The sequence below is a fragment of the Apodemus sylvaticus genome, chromosome 21 (assembly GCF_947179515.1).
Source record: "Apodemus sylvaticus chromosome 21, mApoSyl1.1, whole genome shotgun sequence".
In the NCBI taxonomy this organism is placed as follows: domain Eukaryota; kingdom Metazoa; phylum Chordata; class Mammalia; order Rodentia; family Muridae; genus Apodemus; species Apodemus sylvaticus.
Genome location: NC_067492.1, coordinates 31,712,769 through 31,720,320, shown reverse-complemented (window position 1 = coordinate 31,720,320; position 7,552 = coordinate 31,712,769).

Sequence of the window (7,552 nt, the reverse complement as noted above, 5' to 3'; positions counted from 1 at the left end):
AATGTAGCCCATTTGTGTGTCCATGTATTCCAAGGTATGCAACTTTTGCCTGTATCTTTTGACCAACCAGAAGTCATACTCTAAAGAAAAATGACTCCCTAGCAGGTATGAGTTAGCAAGATCTTCTCAGTTACTCATGTGACTTTGTGTCCATCCCCATCCTCTACTCAGGAACTTTCATCTAGCTTGAGTTTCTGTAGGTCTTGTGAATACACTGTCACAAATGCTCTCAGTTTATAGTTTCAACTGTCCTTCTGTTTCTCAAAGCATTCTTTCCTTGCAGTCTTCTGCCACCTCTGACAATTATAATCATACCACCCACACTTCACAATGATTCTTGGGTGTTTGGAGAAGTGGGTGAGATGCAGACAACTTCAGTCTCTTCTCTATATTTCAATAATGGGTCTCTGAATAAATAACTATACACTAAAGAAAAAAATCTCTCCTGAGTGTTTAAAAAAGTGTTAATCTGAAGGCATTACTATAAATAACAGTTGTAGTAGAAATTTAGCAGAAAAGTTGTCATACTTTATCCCTTATGGTCTATACGCTGTCTAGTAATAGGCCTTTTGACCCCAATAATGGTATAGATTTGGCCGTAATTCAATCAAGTGGTAGTTATTAACTCCCATAGTGTTAATGCCACTATTTTACTAGGTGGCATGTCTGGCAAATCCAGTTGTCATCATAGCTCTAGAAGTTCACGATTAGGTAAGATTTATTGATGATTTTTCTCTTCTAGAATATTTTATAGAAACTTCTAGCTTAATAAATATGTCAGGGATTACTTTTCCATGTAAATATTAGTCTAATACCCACCAAATTCTATGATTCAAATGTGTATTGCCATCAGCAGTAGGGTTTTACTATCAGGGTCTACATACGTCAATATTAGAGATTAGAAATAGTTTATAATATGGTTTAGAAACCAATGCCAGATTAGGATCAAACAAATCCCTAAGAAGTAATCAATTCTTCTCAGTAAGAGTCTTATTTCTTAGTCTCTGGAATACAGTAGGAAATTTATAATTGAGTACATGAGTATTTTAAGGAAGTTCTACCATAGTAGATTTCAAATGACCTTTTCAAAGACATTTAATTTTAATTATCCCTATGTTCCATTTATTACCCTGTCCTCCATCTTCCGGCCCTGTTTCACTTTTTTTAATTTGATTATTTCCCTTTAATCCTTTGTGCTTTCACTCCATTGTAATCTTACCATCCAGTATGACTCTACTAATTTCTTGATTTCTATAGATAATTAATGCTAATAACACATATTTGACTTTTGAAAATTATTATCCACCAATGAGGAAAAGTGTAGGCTTAGATTTTTCTATACTTTATTTGGTCTTCTTGAATGCTGTATCCGCCCTTTTAGCCTACCAACAAGAGGTAAAAAGAAGGTTTATAAGACAAGAGGGCTGTGAACCTGTTTAGAAGTAGTTCTTTAGAGGTAGGTATCCATCAGTCAGGATACCATCAGTCCAGTCTAATAGCAAACACCAAATGCAAATCAGTAACAGGAGTTCAATCCAGCAGAAACCATAAGGTGCTGCTAATCAGCTTGAGTGAGGAGCAAGAATAAGCTGGAATACCATGAGAAGTTCTTCAGCTCATTACTTTCTGTGAAGACCAGAAAAGGCTAGCAAACAGTTGCCCTGCGAGGCAATGCAAGAACATCATTTACTGTCTGTGGGGTTCTCATTATACTCTTTCCAAACATCACATGCCCTCTCAAGTGTCCTCTCTGACAAAACATCCTATGGCCTGTAACAAGCCTGCTTCAGCAAAACATCCTCTCACAAAGACAGCTTCCAGAAAAGCATTATGTGACAGAACTGAGTGCTAAGGAAATCAGAAAATTTCACTTCAGAAAACTCTGTGATATTTTATTACTTATTCTTTTTTTTTAAATTTTTTTATTTCTTTATTATATGTAAGTACACTGTAGCTGTCTTCAGACACCCCAGAAGAGGGCCTCAGATCTTGTTAGAGATGGCTGTGAGCCACCATATGGTTGCTGGGATTTGAACTCATGACCTTTGGAAGAGCAGTCGGTGCCCTTAACCACTGAGCCATCTCTCCAGCCCTTTATTACTTATTCTAGGTGACTTTATTCTGAATGATTGCTTCCAGTTCCATCCATTTATCTGAGTATTTTATAATTTTTTCTTTTTTTTAAAGATTTATTTATTTTTATGTATATGAGTACAATATTGCTCTCTTCAAACACATCAGAAGGGGGCATTGGATCCTATTATGGATGGTTGTGAGCCACCATGTGGTTGTTGGTAATTGAACTCAGGAACACTGGGACTGCAGAGAATGCTCTTAACTGCTGAGCCATATCTCCCGTCACTAATTTAATTTTTTTAGATAATTGTGTAGTCTTATAATATATGCATGAACAACAGTTCTATTATCCATTTCTCAGTTGAAATTTAAATTATTTCCTTTTCCTGAATACTGTGAATAGAGCAGCAATAACTATGGGTGAATATGTAACTCTATAATAGGATATAGAATCTTTTGAGTATATGTCCACATAGTGGATATATTTCTAGTTTTTTAAAGAACACCCATACTGATTTCCATGGTAGATGGACACCTTCGCATCTTCTCCAGCCTTGTATGTTTCCATTTCCTCTTATTCACTCTTGAATGTTTTGTCTTTTCTGTTGTTGTTGGTGGTGGGTTTTTTCTTGTTTGTTGTTGTTATTTTGGTTAGTTGGTTTTGGGGTGTAGGGTGGAGTCAGTCGTTTCTTTGTTTTAGTCTTTCTGAGTGGAATAAGTTGAAGTTTCACCTAAGTTTTAATTTTAATTTTCATAAAGACCAAGGACTAAAGCATTTTCAGCCATAATACTTAGTATATTAAAAAATATGTAGTATGCTTTGCCCCATTATAACATAATGGTTTTCTTGATATTTAATTCTTTAATTATTTATATATACTAAATAATAACCTTGTATTGGATAATTAGCCAGTAAAGATATTTTCCAATTTTATAGGCTTCCTTTTCACCTTAAAGAAGGTGCCTTTTTGGTATAGAAACTCTTGAGATTTATGATGTCACATTGACTGTTGGTCTTAAGGTTTGTGCTCTCAAGGCTCTGTTATAAAGTCCTTTCTTATATCAAAGAGTTCTGCCATATTCCTTACTTTTGCTTATATTCAATTCAGTATATCAGGTTTTATGTTGAATTCTTTGATTCATTTTGTGTTGGCTTTTGTACACCAGGATCTTTCATTCTCCATGTAGCTATCTAGTTCCCAAAACAATTTGATTACTATACTGTCATTTTTTATCCATTGTTGATCTTTATGTCAAAAATCAGGTGTGCATATGCCCAGATAACTGTACATCCTACTGCAAACCTGCTAGTTTAACTATATCCCTTGCTATGTTCACCTTAGCTAGGAAATGAACACAATCTAAACATGTCTCACATTGATCGGAATAATGCAAATGTGTTATGTATACACTATGTAATATTATTCAGTACCCAGAACACTGAAATGTGCAGGAAGTATTTCTAGACAGGAAAATAGAAGAATTCAAGTGATGTAAAGGGGCAAATGGGAAAATGGAGGAGTAGCAATTGAGGAGTAGGAGGGATTTTTATTTTTTGGAGAAGTACATTTATTGATTTTGGTTGTGTGTCATTGCTGCTGTTTATTTCTGCCCTGGGATTTGCACATCAGTGATTTGTTTGTTTGTTTCATTGTTATTTTGTTGTTGTTCTTGTTGTTCAAGTCATATTTCTTCTTTTTGAAGAAGCATTTGCAATGTTCTAGGGACAATTTCATAGCAGTGATAGGTTATGCATACATCTGTTTGTCTGATGCTTTGGAAGACAGCTTCCACCTCAGATGCTTTACATGTCTTAGTACCCTGAGCATCTTGATTGAAAAACTTAGAACAAGTTTCTCCTGCTAGAGTGAAATGGTCTTTGCATCATGGCCACATACTGGAACTAAAGAATTCCCCTCATCAGCTGGCAGAGCTCTGGGTCTCCAAGACACTTGTGGCATCTGAGCAGTCCTTTGTAGATGGTCGTTTAAAATCTAAGAAGCTCAGTAGAGACCAAGAGGAGGTGGCAATCACTGACAATCAGCCAGAGGGCTTGACTAATCCAAATGGAGGCAAGCTGGGAGAGGAGTGTTCTTTGCCTACCTGGATCTATGTACCACATGGAAAAGTTAGCGAATCCCTAGTGGGAAAAGACTTAAGATTTCATCAGTTCTATGAGACTGAAGAGCTTGGAGAAATTTTACTTTGCCTAGAACAGTTCTTATATGATCCCCCAAATAATATAAGGCATAACATATTTTTATTAATATCAATTAATCTTGTCTATATTATTCATAACCCCTTGGTACTATGATATATTTAGAAGGAACACAACCTTAAACAGTTTAGAGTTGCATTAGTGAGAATCAATTTCAAGGACAATTAGTAACAGCTCAATACTGCTTTGTACCAGCGGCTGACAATTAGTCATAGAAAGACAGCAGAAACCTAGGCATTGGCTCTTATTGGATACTCTACCGCAGTTAAAGAAAATGCATCTCAGATGAGATGACCTCATTCCACTTCGGCTCCACCATTTACTAGGTATGTGCTTGCGACTTTGGGTAAATTCCAGTTTATTTTTTAAATGTGGAGAGCTTTACAACTCTCAGTTTATCATATTGTTATAGAGATACAATGAATTTACATAAATGTTTAAGGAAATTTCTGCAAAATTGCCTTACAACTGTTGTTGTGTCTAGTTATTGGTTATATTAGTAAGAGGATAAGAAGTGCTAATTCATATTTTCCTTGCCATAATATTAGTGATCAGAAGAGCAACAGGGACTCAGGGAGAAAGAGAAGCAATGAGGGGCACCAACAAATATGCAAAAAGGAATGTAGGTGGCATGTGTGGCCTTATTCTTCATGGCCTTCTCTTTACTTTTCTGACACTTTGACATTATGTTTAAAGAAAACAAATTTTTTAACATATATGTAAAACTAATGGATAGAGAACATTTTGGCACTACATTCATGAGTGCTATCTATTTATTATCAATAAAAATACTGTCATTTAAGACTTAAGAAGATTTTTATCCAGAGATTGTAGCGAGCATGTTATTAGTTCCATAAATAAAATGCTTACAAAGTATGAGCTATTCTCTTTTAAACAGGAAACTATTCTGCATATGGAGTGTGTAAATCTTGCACAGTGAAGCTTAAAACGTAAATACAGTGTGATATTGCACAAACCTGTTTTCTCTCACCTACATGGGATTTGATTTAATGTGAGGGGAAAAAAGCAGAGAACATAAGAGACTCTATGGAAAACCTGGATAGGCATCCATGTTTGTGAGTGCTTGGCTCGGAATTAGTGCCCACATCTCATGTTTGGGAAGCTTGTTACCAGGTTGAAGGTGAATATATGGGAAGGCTGTGGGGTCCCATGATGGAATGTGGGACAACAGAGGCTGTTCCCACATTCCAGGATAGGATGTTCTATCCTAGATTGTCTCTGGTGCTCTGGCCAGTTATTTTTTTTTTCTGACATGACATGGACTGTTTGCCACACTCTAATAGCAGGAGGGAGTGGACTCTAGCAGGCTGCTTTCTCAACTATCATCAGTTATAATCCCTGTACCACAGAACCAAAATAAATTATTTCTTCTCTAAGTTGTTACTGTCTGGATGCCTTCCACAGTAAGGCAGAGATGACACAAAATTCACAATATTACACAGTACCTCTGTTAAATCTGTGAGTTTTTTTCCTTTTTTTTCTTTTTTTTAATATTTTTATTTTCTATATTCTTTGTTTACATTCCAAATGAATTCCCCTTTCCCGGATCCCCCCTCCCCATATGTCCCATAAAACTTCTTCTCTCCATCCATTCTCCAATCACCTCCCTCCTTTTTTTTTTCTGTCCTTATATTCCCCTCCAATGCTAGATCAATCCTTTTCAGGACCTTCTCCATACTTCTTCATGGGAGTCATTTGTTATGCGATTTGTGCCTTGGGTATTCAGGGCTTCTGGGCTAATTAATATGCACTTATCAGAGATTGCATTCCATGTGTATTCTTTTGTGATTGGGTTACCTCACTTAGGATGATATTTTCCAGATCAAACCATTTGCCTAAAAATTTTGTGAATTCATTGTTTCTAATTGCTGAGTAGTATTCCATTGTGTAAAAATACCAAATTTTCTGTATCCATTCCTCCTTTGAGGGGCATATGGATTCTTTCCAGCTTCTGACTATTATAAATAAGGCTGCAATGAACATAATGGAGCATGTGTCTTTATTGCATGGTGGGGAATACTTTGGGTATATGCCCAGGAGAAGTATAGCAGGGTCCTCTGGAAGTCTCATGTTCAGTTTTCTTAGGAACCGCCAGACTGATTTCCAAAGTGGTTGTACCATCTTACAGCCCCACCAGCAGTGGAGGAGTGTTCCTCTTTCTCCACATCCTCCCCAACACTTGCTGTCTCCTGAGTTTTTGACCTTAGCCATTCTGACTGGTGAAAGGTGAAATCTCAGGATTGTTTTGATTTGCATTACCCTAATGACTAATGATGTTGAGCACTTCTTAAGGTGCCTCTCGGCCATCCGAATTTCTTCAGGTGAAAATTCTTTGTTTAGATCTGGACCCCATTTTTTAATAGGGTTATTTGGTTCCCTGGGGTCTAACTTCTTGAGTTCTTTGTATATATTGGATATTAGCCCTCTATCAGATGTAGGGTTGGTGAATATCCTTTCCCAATTTGATGGTTGCCATTTTGTCCTTTTCACAGTGTCTTTTGCCTTACACAAACTTTGTAATTCTATGAGGTCCCATTTGTCAATTCTTGATCTTAGAGCATAAGCTATTGGTGATCTGTTCAGGAACTTTTCCCCTGTGTCCATGTCCTCTAGGTTCTTCCCCAGTTTCTTTTCTATTAGTTTCAGTGTGTCTGGTGTTACTTGGAGGTCCTTGATCCACTTGGAGTGAAGTTTAGTACATGGAGATAAGAAGGGATCAATTCGCATTCTTCTGCATGCTGATCTCCAATTGAACCAGCACCATTTGTTGAAAAGGCTATTGTTTTTCCACTGGATGTTTTTGGCTCCTTTGTCAAAGATCAAGTGGCCATAGGTATATGGGTTCATTTCTGGATCTTCAATTCTATTCCATTGGTCCACTTGTCTGTCACTGTGCCAATACCATGCAGTTTTTAATACTATTGCTCTGTAGTATTGCTTGAAATCAGGGATACTGATTCCCCCAGAATTTCTTTTGTTGTTGAGAATAGTTTTAGCTATCCTGGGTTTTTTGTTATTCCCACTGATTTTGAGAATTGCTTTTTCTAACTCTGTGAAGAACTGAGTACGGATTTTGATGGGGGTTGCATTGAATCTGTAGATTGCTTTTGGCAAGATGGCCATTGTAACTATATTAATCCAGAATTTACCTTTTTCTCAGTACCTCATGGTACCTTCTCCAAAATCAACCATATAATTGGTCACAAGACAGACCTCAACAAATATAAGAAGGTAGAA